Source organism: Schistocerca serialis, chromosome 6, assembly GCF_023864345.2.
Source record: "Schistocerca serialis cubense isolate TAMUIC-IGC-003099 chromosome 6, iqSchSeri2.2, whole genome shotgun sequence".
In the NCBI taxonomy this organism is placed as follows: Eukaryota; Metazoa; Arthropoda; class Insecta; order Orthoptera; family Acrididae; genus Schistocerca; species Schistocerca serialis.
In genome coordinates, this window is record NC_064643.1 from 92740320 (window position 1) to 92754385 (window position 14066).

The 14066-nt window shown below is 44.7% G+C and overlaps 1 protein-coding gene across 1 annotated transcript in view; it reads left to right on the forward strand.

Annotated features, from left to right (window-relative positions):
• Positions 1-14066, forward strand: part of LOC126484656 (lachesin-like) — a 555382-nt gene that overhangs the window by 381853 nt on the left and 159463 nt on the right. The gene's annotated exons all lie outside the window — the stretch shown is intronic.

Below are 14066 nucleotides of genomic sequence, written 5' to 3' on the forward strand. Positions count from 1 at the left end.
TAAGCAATTTGACGCCGGGCGCACTGATCTCACTGACGAATATCGCCGAGGCTGGCCAGCAACGCCCAGTACCGTTGCAAATGTTGACCGTCTGGGTTTATCGTTAGAGAGAATCGCCGCACAACACTGTAGGAAATTGCCAGCCTGCTGAACATTTCGCGTGGCAGTGTGTTCTCCAGTGTTCGCCAGCACCTTGGATGTCGTAAACTGTGTGCCAGATCGGTCCCACGGCTGCTCACCGATGTTCACAAGGGACAGCGTTTCCAATCGTCACTGGCATTTTTGGTACTGTATTCTGTGGAGGACAACGCGATTCTGCGCGAATCATCTCAGGGAATGAAATGTAGATCCACCGCTTACCACCCAAAACAAAGAGAACATCGTTGAAATGGGTGCACACCATGTCATCAAAACGAAAGTGGGCCAAAGTCCAACCTTCGGCAGGAAACGTGATGGCGACAGTGTTCTTTGACGTGGAAAGGCTGGTGCACGTGGAACTTATGCCGAGAGGCACGACAATCAACTATGGTTCGTATTGTCAAACGTTGCACTCGTTGCGTAAGACAATTAAAGAAAAGCGGCGGATAAAACTGAGCGCCGGTGTCATTTTGTTACACGATAACGCAACACTGCACGCGGTTTGCCAAACATCAGGACTGCTGCAGCGATTCAAGGGGGAGGTATGGCAACATCTTTCATACAGACCAGACCTAGCGCCATGCGATTATCATGTGCTAGGCAAGATGATGTCGGTGGACGAAGATTCCGAAACGATGAGGAGGTGACAGCAGTCGTATCCAGGTTGTTGCATAGCGCTGGAGGTGGTTTCTACGCATCCGGAATCGAAACGTTGGTTACCCGTTCCGAGAAATGTTCAAAGCCTCCTGTGACTTACTTGGAAAAGTTGTTCAAATGTGTTTGAAATCTTATGGGACTTAACTGCTAAGGTCATCAGTCCCTAAGCTTACACACTACTTAACCTAAATTATCCTAAGGAGAAACACACACACCCATGCCCGAGGGAGGACTCGAACTTTGGAAAAGTGAACTTACCCTCTATATTGTCATGGCCGGTTTGCAAATGTGTATGCAATTTAATAAATGGCCCTAACTTTGAAGTGTAACTTTCTGATTCACCCTCGTATGTCACCAGGGCCGTATTTATCATCCGTTGAGCCACAGGCTGATCTCACGGCGCGCCCATAGCAGGGGAAATATTTTCATGAGTAAGTCTAATAATACTTTTTGTTCTTTGGGGTCAGAATGCTAAATATGTCCTCTAATGACATAATTATTTTGAGTATCAGCTAACTGCACTACTCCCTAAATGCCTTTATTTTACAAATCACTCACGGTGAGCCGCTTTTGGCATATTGTCATCATCAGATATTATGTAAGTACACTGTACATAAGTAACTGATGGTCTTAATGTAATGGTCTGTAGCTATGATAAGAAATGTTATAACAGATTCGTTTGGCATTTTTACCTTACTTGTAATGTCATTGCTGCCATGTCCTGTCTTTTTAGAATTATTAGTCTCTGTTAGGTGTACGTTGGAGACGTGTATCTGAATTCAGTCAGTTTTTATGCATGATTTTTTTCTCTTCACAGCTTGGATGACAGTGGATCAGCAATATCAGATGTTTACATAGTTACGATTATAATTAGGTGATGTGTGGGAATTCTGTTATTTTTATTGGTTTGCTTCTAATTATGTTTTTCCCTGGAATTTGTTTTAGTTTTAGATGAGATTTTTGTGTTATACTTTTATTTTTTAAATAATTTTGTTGTTGTGCATCTTCATGTTTTCGCGGCGAAAAGACTGTTCCATAAAGTTACGGGAGTGCAGCCGCATAAATTCAGCTTCTTGTTCTAATATTTCGGCTGAATACCGTCCAGCCATCTTCAGAGTGAGCCGAGGTGATTGACGCACTAGCACTTCCTCCGTCCTTTTAAACCCGTGGACCGCACCACTGCCTATGCGACCAAAGATACACAGGGCGCCAGAGACGTTGATAGGCGGCAAAGAGGTGTAACATATGCATGGAAATTAAATCTATGGCTGCGCAGTTGTTCCGCACGGTGATATCGATGTGTCACAGAGAGCTGCACCGTCGCGACGTCTATGTGATTTAATTTTTACGGAGGACATTGAGGAGAAAGCGCTGGAATCTACTAGCTTGAAACCCACAGTGTTCTGGAAGTATGTTGGTGACACAATCGTGTCGCTGAGCTATTTATTCTAAGATTTTTATTTCCTTTTGAGCTTGTAGCGACGCTGCAGCGCGCTAATTCAAGCTCGCCGGTGTGTGTGTGTGCTGTGCGCGTGTGTCAGTGCAGTGGTGTGTGGTCGTAATTACTTTACGCGACGTTTGTGTAGTTCCGCGCCCAGCCTCTAGAGGCGCTGTGTTTGCTAGCTTTTATATACGTTCTGTTTATTATTATTATTATTCCTTGTTTTTTGAGTTAGTGAGAGTTCCGTGCCTCCTGACTTGTGTGGACGAGTACTGTTTGCTCTCCTAACTACGGAAGTTTCCGAGGATTAAGGATCCTCTGTATAGGCCGGAAGCAAATTTTATAGCTCCGATCTGTCCATGCATGCCGGGCGTCGTCAGATACGCGCTCGCAATAAAGTTATTGTTGCTCAACTGAAGGTCTTCATTCTTCTGAATCACGTTAAGCAAAGGTCGGACAGCCACCAGTTTAGCTGAACCCGACAAGTGGTGACCCCGACGTGATTCAAGCAGAGCCCGACGTGACTCAAGCAGAGACCGACGTGATTAAGAAGAAGCAGCCATGAGCTACGCAAGTAACGAGCACATAATGACCGAACAGCAGGCCGTCTCTAGGATTGCAGTCCGTTTGCCGCCGTTCTCGCCCGACAACCCGGTACTCTGGTTCGCGCAGGCAGAGGCAAGTTTTAGCTGCGCTGGAATAACGGTCGAAGCAACTAAATTTGCGCTGATTGTGAGCCAACTCGACCAACGTTATGCAGCCGAGGTGCAGGACATAATCACAGCACCGCCCGAGGCTGGAGCTTATGCCAGGCTAAAATCAGAGTTGATTCGACGGGTGGCCGCGTCACAAGAGGACCGGAAACGTCAGGTTCTGACACAGGAAGAAATTGGCGACAGGAAGCCTTCTCAATACCTGCGACATCTACGCAGCAAAGTTGACACCGTTACTGTGCCAGACAGTCTGCTCAGAACGCTGTGGAGCAGTAGGTTGCCGCCGCAAATAAAAGCCATAATCGCTTCACAAACGGACATGCCGCTGGATGACGTGGCGCAGCTAGCAGACCGGATTCAGGACGCGATCACACCGGCTCCGGTCAGCGCAGTCGCGGCGTTGGACAACAGTGCAAACAGTACCGCGTCTGTAGCACGAGCCGACCATGATTCTCTCGCTGCCAAGGTTGAGCTTTTGTGCGCCCAGGTCAGTGCGCTGCTGGCACGTGACGACGACAATAATAGAAGAAGCCGATACAGACGGCGGCGTTCGAGGAGCAGATCTTCCGGCGGTACTACCACTCCGCAAGGCGAGGTACCGTTGTGCTGGTACCACCGACGATTCGGCGATCAGCCAAGGAAGTGCTCATCGCCATGCTCGCACCCAAACGCCACCGGCGGTCGACAATAGGCGCAACCGATTGTCAGTTATCCTCCAAGCGCCTATTCGTTACCGATAGGAGTTTCGGCATTAAGTTTTTAATTGACACTGGGTCGAACCTGAGTATCATACCACGAACAGCCATACATCGTTGCCGGCCGCCAACTGCCTTCCGTCTGACGGCCGCCAACAATTCTTCCATCGCAACATATGGCACACAGAGGATGGAGCTTAATCTCGGCCTACGTCGCGCGTACGAGTGGAATTTTACAGTGGCTGACGTCACGGAGGCGATCTTCGGGGCTGATCTCGCGCACTACCACCTGCTGCCGGACGTCGCGAACGCACGCTTGGTAGACAGCGTCACTGGCTTAGCAGTCACGGGTTTCCGTCGCAACACCGCAACGCACAGTGCCAAGTTGGTCCATGCTACGGAGGGTGAGTACGCTGAATTACTGCTTAACTATCCGAACTTGAGCAGGCCGCCCGGCGCTCCCAGGTTCATACCACATGACACGGTGCATCACATTCAAACGACGGATGGTCCCCCAGTAGCATGCCGACCTAGGCGTCTCGCTCCGGACCGATTGAAGATAGCGAAGGCAGAATTTGACGCCATGATTCGCGAGGGCATAATGCGGCCATCTAGGAGCCCGTGGTCCTCCGCATTACATCTTGTTCCGAAGAAGGGTGGAGCTTGGCGCCCATGCGGTGACTACCGTGCGCTTAACGCGCGAACAGTGCCGGACAGATATCCCGTTCCGTTACTGAGGGATTATAATCACGCTTTACATGGTGCCACGGTGTTCACAGTTCTGGACTGCGCCTAAAGCGTATACACAGATTCCGGTGGCCAATGACGACATTCCAAAGACTGCAATAATAACGCCTTTCGGTTTATTTGAAAGCAAATTTATGACTTTCGGTTTACGCAATGCCGCTCAGACCTGGCAAAGGTTTATAGACTCGGTTCTCCAGGGGCTGCCGTTCTGTTTCGCCTACCTGGACGATGTGTTAGTGTTCTCTGTTGACCACGATCGACAACATCTGCGAGAGATTTTCGAGCGATTGGAGTGTTACGGTGTCGCCTTGAACGTGGACAAGTGTGTTTTTGGGCAGTCAGAGGTGACATTTCTTGGCGATAAGATTTCTGCTGAAGGCTCTCTTCCTCTGTCCGAGAAGATGGACGCTATCTTGCAGCTACCCCGACCAACTACGATAAAAGAGTTACGTCGTTTTTTGGGGATGCTCAATTTTTATCGACGACACCTTCCTCACGCTGCGGAGCTGCAGGAACCTTTGACGGCGGCATTATCAGGCCCTAAAGTAAATAGCAAGTCTCTGATACAGTGGACAGAGGACATGTGTTCTGCGTTCGAGGCAACAAAGAAGAGCATGGCCGACGCTAAGCTTCTCGCACACCCACGGCTCGACGCGCCATTAGCAATTGTCGTAGATGTGAGCCAGACGGCGATCGGTGCCGCGTTACAACAATGGTCCGACAACGCATGGCAGCCACTGGCGTATTATTCCCACAAGCTTTCGCCTGCACAGAGAAAATGGAGCACATATGACCGTGAGCTCCTGGCAGTATTCCAGGCAGTGAAATATTTTCGCCCCCAAGTGGAAGCGCGAACTTTCACGATATATACAGACCACAAGCCACTCACGTTCGCCTTCCGTCGGAACAGTGTCAACTGCTCTCCCCGTCAATTTCATCACCTTGAGTTCGTGGCCCAGTTTACTACCGACATTAGACATATTTCTGGGATCGACAACATTGTTGCGGATTGCCTTTCACGGATCAGCAGTGTTTCCAGTACCACAGACTTTCCTGCACTGGCACAGGCACAGAGAGACGACAAAGAACTCCTTGCCTATGTTAAAGAAACGGCTTCCGCATTGCAACTGAAACTCGTTGATGTTCCGGGGGAAGATACACAGCTATACTGCGACGTTTCTCGCGGCCGACCTCGTCCCTTTCTGACGCCGGCTTTTAGAAGACAAGCCTTTGATATAGTACATGGATTGTGCCATCCCGGGGTACGCCCGACATTCCGCCTAGTATCGCAACGTTTCGTGCGGCCAGGCATGCAAAAAGACTGCCGCGAGTGGGTCCAATCTTGTCTTCAGTGCCAATGCTGCAAGATTAGCCGCCATGTACACGCACCGATCGGCGATTTTCCGGATACCACCGCCCGCTTTGCCCACGTTCATTTAGATGTAGTCGGACCACTTCCACCTTCGAACGGGCAAAGATATCTGTTTACAATGATCGACCGTTTTACACGTTGGTCGGAGGCAGTGCCGGTGGATAATATCACAGCAGACACATTAGCTTCCGCTTTTGCAGTGACTTGGTTGGCAAGATTTGGATGCCCACTACATATTACCACTGACCGCGGACGGCAATTTGAATCAGACCTGTTCTCACAGCTGGCCAAGTTTCGTGGTTACACCCACCATAAGACCACAAGTTATCACCCACCAAGCAACGGAATGATCGAACGCTGGCACCGTTGTTTGAAGGCCGCGCTGATGTGCTACGAAGAAACCTGGACAACCGCACTACCAGTGGTCTTGTTAGGCTTACGGACGACTTTCAAACCAGACCTGGGGTCGTCAGCGGCAGAACTGGTATATGGAGAAACACTGCGCCTTCCTGGTGACTTTGTAGTAGCTGGTGCCACAGAGACAGTTGCTACTGGCCAGCCGGATTTCTCGCGACGATTGAGGGACCATGTATCAAAGATTCGTCCTCCGAAAGCCACACGTCATGGCAAGCCGCCCACTTTCGTGCACCAGGACCTGGAACAATGTCGCCACGTCATGCTCCGCACTGAGGGCGTTAAACCGCCTCTACAAGCTCCTTATTCTGGTCCATATGAAGGGCTACGGCGCAGCGTCCACACCATGCATATCCTGGTGAACGGCAAAACCACGACAGTTGCGTTGAATCGGGTTAAACCTGCGTATGTTTTTCCTGACACCCCACTAGCGGCACCTCGTCGTAGGCGTCCACCTACCGCTGTTCCAGACACTGACGCCACATCTCCGGCGCCGGCTCTTCAACATCCACCGCCCAACGCAGCACAACATCCGCCTCCTGACGTTGTTCCTCCTTCTCCGACGAGGACGACCCGTTCTGGACGTCGGGTGCACTTTCCGGCGCGGTATCTCGACGCCGACGCTCCGCTTCCGCCCGGGGGGCTGATGTAGCGACGCTGCCGCGCGCTAATTCAAGCTCGCCGGTGTGTGTGTGTGTGTGTGTGCTGTGCGCGTGTGTCAGTGCAGTGGTGTGCGGTCGTAATTACTTTACGCGACGTTTGTGTAGTTCCGCGCCCAGCCTCTAGAGGCGCTGTGTTTGCTAGCTTTTATATACGTTCTGTTTATTATTATTATTATTCCTTGTTTTTTGAGTTAGTGAGAGTTCCGTGCCTCCTGACTTGTGTGGACGAGTACTGTTCGCTCTCCTAACTACGGAAATTTCCGAGGATTAAGGATCCTCTGTATAGGCCGGAAGCAAATTTTATAGCTCCGATCTGTCCATGCATGCCGGGCGTCGTCAGATACGCGCTCGCAATAAAGTTATTGTTGCTCAACTGAAGGTCTTCATTCTTCTGAATCACGTTGAGCAAAGGTCGGACAGCCACCAGTTTAGCTGAACCCGACAAGCTTCTTCGTCTTCTAGTGGAAAATTTATTAATCTGTTAAGCATTATGTGGAAGAATAGGACGATGTGGGCTATCCGATGACATGAGTGTGCACTGACAATACAGTCTGTTGTGGTAGGCTTTCTGTAAATTTCTTAGCGATGTTTGTGCTTCGTGTTTTTAATGGTTAAGTTGAGAAACTTAATTGTTTTGTTAGTTTCGTGTTCTGTGGTAAATTTGAGTTTGGGGTGTAATTGATTCGATACTTTATGTATTTCATCTGTGTCATTAAGGTTACCTTCCATAAGTGACCTTCCATAAGTGTTAAAGTGTCGTCTCCGTATGTATAGTAGTATACGATTTTTTTATTTGTTGCTTTTTTTTTAATCGAAGAATTTTCCTTCCAACTATTAAGGAATATGTCAGCTATGGTTCCAGCAATGCTACATCCCAATGCGACTCCATGTTTTACTGTACATATTGTATTAGTTTATTTTTTTCACTTTGTGAGTTGTAAAATTTTTGTAGTGACTTGGAATGAGATTTTCTGTATCTGAATTGGTTTTTATCTGTGATGTCTGTTGTTCAATGGATCCTAATGTTTGCATATAGCGTAGTAATGTTGAAAGATACAAATCTTGCATTGGGAGTATTTTTATGTCTTTGATGTTTTTAGCTAACGTTTTGGAATTCCTTATGGCATATTTTTCGTTCAAATGGTTCAAATGGCTCTGAGCACTATGCGACTTAAATTCTGAGGTCATCAGTCGCCTAGAAGTTGGAACTAATTAAACCTATCTAACCTAAGGACATCACACACATCCATGCCCGAGGCAGGATTCGAACCTGCGACCGTAGCGGTCGCTCGGTTCCAGACTGTAGCGCCTAGCACCGCACGGCCACTCCGGCCGGCTATATTATTATTTTTTTTTTGTTGTCATACGTGTAAAATTTATGAAGGAAGATGTTTAATATATTGCTTACGTAGTATGTGAGACTGTTCACAATGCCTACTACAGGACATATGGGAACAATCTGGTTTTGTATCTTAGGGTGTGTGTGGATTTGTGGTGTTTCAGGCTTCATTAGTATACATGTCCTTCTTTCACATTCTGCCAGTATTGTATGACATGCTTTTATTGTTTTCTTTGTTTGGGCAACAAATGTGTTTGTGGGTTCTCTATTTATTTATGTGATACCATTGCTACCAAAGAAACCGTTAACGTCTTGTATGTAATCATTTCTGGTTGCGATAACTAGATTATTACCTCTATGTGATTCAATTGCTAGGGCGTTGTGATTCGTCAATTTTTCATTAATTTGGAGTAATGCTTTGTTATATGAATAGGTACTGTAACTTTCCCTGATGTTCAGATCTCTTTCTGTTGCACTCGCTGTTTTGATGGTAATTTCGATGTGTTGTTTTATAGGGAAGTGTGCTAAGTCTACTGCTACTTTTGCAGATGCTATTAGTTGTTTTTGTTCAGTATTGTGGGATCCAGGTTCGATAGTACACTTTAATCCCTTATCCAATAGTTTTTACTCCTGGTAAAGCCTATAACACAGCATTTAAGGTTCAGTATTTAACTATATGAAATTTTAAAGTATAGTAACTGGAAATTTTATTTATTCCATTACATTTGTTTGCTTCATCTACAATATCCTGTAAATGGGTATTTATAACAGTACTAAAAGCATCACAGACATATTTACAATATTCAGTATAGAGGCAATGCATTTTCAAAGAACCCCCCCCCCCCCCCCCCCCCCACTCATACTAAACATGTAGGAATGTCTCAGTTGAGCCAGAGAGTCCGTAATTGGTACTATAAGGGGCGTACAGTATAACTAGTCACGCTTTCTCACCCGACTTTTGCGATAACTAAGCAAGTCTGTCCTTGAACTGATGTAGTGAGCGGCCGAATAGTAATTCTTCGTACCTATTATGTGGAGATGCGCTCATAATTTTATGTCCCTTTGCAGAGCCATTGCAGCGCCGTCAGATTCTGGAAGTGCTATACTACTGCCTATGTTTTCTACATCTACATCTATGTCTACATAGATACTCAGCAAGCCACCGTACGGTGCATGGCAGAGGGTACTGTGTACCACTACTTGTCATTTCCTTACCTGTCCCACTCGCAAATAGAACGAGGGAAAAACGACTATCTATATATCTCAGTATGAGACCTAATTTCCCATAATTTATATTTGGGGTCGTTTTGCGCAATGTTTGTTGACGGCAATATAGTCGTTCAGCAGTCAGCTTCAAATGCCTGTTCTCTAAATTTTCTTGATAGTGTGTCACGAAAAGAACGTCGCCTTCCATCTAGGGATTTCTGCACCGGTGTCATATATGCAGTCCCCTTTACAGGTGAAGAACTCTTTCCTAAAATTCCCCAAATAAACCGAAGTCGACCATTCATCTTCCCTACCACAGTACACAAAGGCTCGCTCCACCTCACATTGCTTTGCAACATTTCGCCCAGATACTGAAAAGACTTGAGTGTGTCAAGCAGTACACTAGTAATACTCCATCCGAACATTACAGGTTTGACCTTCCTACTCATCTGCATTAACTTACTTCCATTCACATTTGGGGCTAGCTGCCATTAATCACACCAACTGGAAATTTTGTCTACGTCGTCTTGTATCTTCCTACAGTCACTCAACTTCGACACCTTGCCATACATCACAACAACCTGAGATTTCATGCCAGCCTGTCCGCCAAATCATTTATGTACATAGAGAACAACAGTGGTCCTATCACAGTTCCCTGTGGCATTCCTGACGAAACCATTGTCTCTGATGAACATTCCCCATCGAGGACAACATACTGGGTTGCATTTTTTAAGAAGCCAATCACTTGTGTGTGAAATTATTCCATATGCTTATACCTTCCTTAATAGCCGGTGTAGGGGACTGTGTCACATGCTTCCCGGACATTTAGAAATATGGAATCTACCTTTTGCCCTTTATCCATAGTTCTCAGTACATCAGGTGAGAAAAGGGCAAGCTGAGTTTCGCATGAGTGATACTTTCTAAAACCAAGCTGATTCATGGGCGTGGGTCTAAAATGACCACATCCCACGTATATATGCTTCATGAACACTTTCATAATATGTTCAGGTAAGCATAACTTCCTGTCTTTCCACACCAAATTGGTTCTGCAGTGCAATACCCTTTTGTCCACCAAATAACATTCCCTTATTTTGGGCTCCTGATTTTCTTCTCACTTCTGCTTTACAACAAGCAAAATCAGATTTTTTCTTGTTCCTTTTTGATATTTGTCAAGAGTTTTGGAACCTTATTTTTTTATTTGCTGTTCTCTGTTTATGTAAAACAAACATGTTTCCCTGGAATCTAATTCATTCTGTTCTTATTCCATTCCTAATGGCAATTATGACAATACATATGCCACCACATTGTCCCTGCCAGTACTATAACTTATATCAAATTGGAACTCCTGAAGAGCAATTGCCCATCTGGTAAGTCTACGAAGTGTCAGTCTGCAACTCTTAAGAAATGACAGTGCGTTATGATCTGTGTATATGTTAGCTTTTGTCCATATCAAACAGTGTCGGAACTTTTTCAAGGGCTACACAACTGCTAATGTCTATTTTTCAGTAACTGTGTAGTAACGTTCACACTTAGTTAACTGTCTGCTAGCAAAACAGATTGGTCTCTATGTAAGTCTGCAGGTTTTCGTGGCTGTTGTCACTGAAATTAAAATCTTCTGGGTTATTAGGGCGTGTCATGTTTCTTCTAAAATGATCGACATTTCGACCCCTCTGCTGGGACCTTCCTCAGGATCTTCTGGTGTCCACACAAAACTTCTTACCTAACCTAGGGTGAAACAGTATCACACCTTTACATAGAGCCTCCTTAATATTATCAAATTGTTTCTGACACTGTTCTGTCCATGACCATGGTACATTCTTCTTCGTTAAAGTTAAAATAGCTGTTGCATTTAGTAGCTGTTCACTCCCAGGTTGCAATAAGAATTACAGAGACTGAAAAATGATTTTATTTGTTTCTTATTCCTCGGTTGCAGGAATCCCCTGATAGCTTCTACTTTAGCAGAATTTGGTCTTGATACCTCCTCCTGATATAACATACCGCAGAAACTGTATTTCCAATTTTCCAAATTTGGATATGGACAAGATATATATATTACCTCTTTGGAAGGCCTTCAGTACTTCCTCCAATGTTCGATTAATGTAAACTAGTGGGTAATGGTACTGACTGGTTGATATCTCCATAATCTGTAAAGACCATATTCTCTGTATTTCTCTACCTGTGGCCTCCTTTTTGAAAACTGGGAAGTGGTTTCCACTTGAAAGATTGATGTGGCTTGACTTTAAATTAATAAGGTTATCACTTCATTAATCCTGGTCTATCAGAAAATAGTTCTTTATATTTTAACAACACATTTTAGCTCTCTTTTTCCATCTGTATAAAAAACATCAATATTCTTTACTTTATTCTTTATTTCATTTGCTATCTCTGAACCAAACTAACTCTGATTCTGATTCCCTTTCTGCTGTGGAATACCTTCCTCTTTACGTACCTCCCACTGAAAACACTCATGCACCATTTTTAGATAGTACTTATCCTGTGCTTTCACTTTGGCATTAACCATGTTACCGAACTTAATTTCTCTCTGAGTACTGTTCACCATTAGGGTCATACTACACTTTCCTAAGTCTGTAATTGTTGTCTGTCCACCAACAAATGTGTCCCTATTATCAATCCAATACAAAGATTTGGGACCACCATACCACTAGCCTTCAATAAAATTCCTTGAACATTTACCTCTAATAACACTTGGTCCTTTATTTTCTAACTTCTTCTGCCTATTGTACCTATAACTGTAACTCCTTTTAATGGCAATACTGGTACCTCACATCTACCTCTAATTGTCATAGAGCCCCTTTACTACAGTATATAACTTGCTACCTGTATCAGTAACAACAGTCGCTTTAATTCCCCTAATTTCCACATCTACAGTCTGTTGGTATACCTCTTTACTATTTCATCTTCTTCAAGGAGAGCTTCTGTAATATCCCCAATATTTCCACTTATGAACCTCTTCATAGTCAATGGTCTGTCACTTATCTATGCATGTGTTCGGACCTCAAACTCCTTACTAGTTTTCCCTTTCCTGGTCTCCCTTCATGGCTTCTTTCTGTCCTGTCATCATTACATCTCTTATTTTGTTCTTGATATTGCCTGTTACTGTGATTGTTATTACCTCCTTGGTCTGTGGAAACCACTGCCATGTCTCTCATTGTCTCTCCCATTCTGATTTCTATTACATTCCCTCTGCTCATTATTGTTTCTGTTTTGTCCCACCAGTTATTACTTTCTCTCGATCTCCAATTTACTTCTCTCCAGTCATTACTGGATGTTTCCTCCTCTGGAATTGCATCCAGCTGGTCTGAAGCTTGTAAAATATCTTCTGTTTTCTTGTTCGATGTCCCTATTAATTTTTTCTGAACACTGACTCGTTGTTTCACCAGTAGTACACCAATAAGGTCTCACTCACTTAGTGATTTATCTAAATACAAGTTCTTGTAACAGAAACTTTGAAAAGAATCTTTATAGCCATCATACCTATCGCCTAAGAAGTTTCTCCGCTGGAAGATGCTGTTTCTAACATTGGATTGAGTACTTATAGATAAGTACTTATCTAAGAATTTTGTAATAAATTCGTTGTACGTTTCACATGATTCGCCAGCTCTCATTCCCCAATTTTCTTCATGCTTTAAGACTTTGCTATGTAACTCACCTTCAGGGCTACATCTTTCCATTTATAAGTGGTTCTCGTTGCTCAGGCTAAATCAGCGCGACAACATTGGAAGAAACTGCCCCACTGGTTACTGGTGCTGACGTAACCTAGCTCGCTGTCAAAAAAATGTCAAATGTATGTGAAATCTTGTGGGTCTTAACTGCAAAGGTCATCAGTCCCTATGCTTGTACACTACTTAACCTAAATTATCCTAAGGACAAACGCACACACCCGTGCCCGAGGGAGGACTCGAACCTCCGCCGGGACCAGCCGCACAGTCCATGACTGCAGCGCCCAGACCGCACGGCTAATCCCGCGCCGCTGCTCGCTGTCTGCCAAAGCTGCGCGCTATGCATTATACAGTAACGTTCATAGACCATATTTAACATAGACTACGCATGTCCCTACCCCCAGCCGCGTTAACGCTTGAAACCAGCATTTAAGTCACCTCACTCGGGCCAGAAAGCTGAGTTTCTAACATTACGTGCTGTGTGAAGTGGAGCAGACAGTTACAATTTCTCTCAGTTATACCTGAAATCAATGATTGATTTTGATTATTCAACGAATTGTCGTACAACTCTTACGTATGTAAAAGTACAGTCAATCTAATTTCTCCGAAATTCGTGGTAAGAAATCTGTGGTTATCGTTTTTACATATGGTGAAGTTGAAACGTCTTGACAGTCTTTTAACAACCGAGAGAATGATTATTCTTTAGTGAATACTTCTTTTTGTATACCGTGAATTCTTGTACTTCACCGCTTCCCCAGGAGTGGAAGACAACATAACAGTGCCGAACGCAGCATTAGTTTTCTAACGATTCCACAAAAATATGGGTGAAATGCTTTAGTTAGCATTTGTGGGAAAGGAAATTGGTTTACGTGCATAATGTCAGGAATTTACACAAAATAAGCAAATACGTTTTCTGACTTTTGCTTAACCCAATACAGATACCGAAACGATATCGAGATAAGAAGCGTAATATATTACCAAATGTTGATTATAATGCTGTAG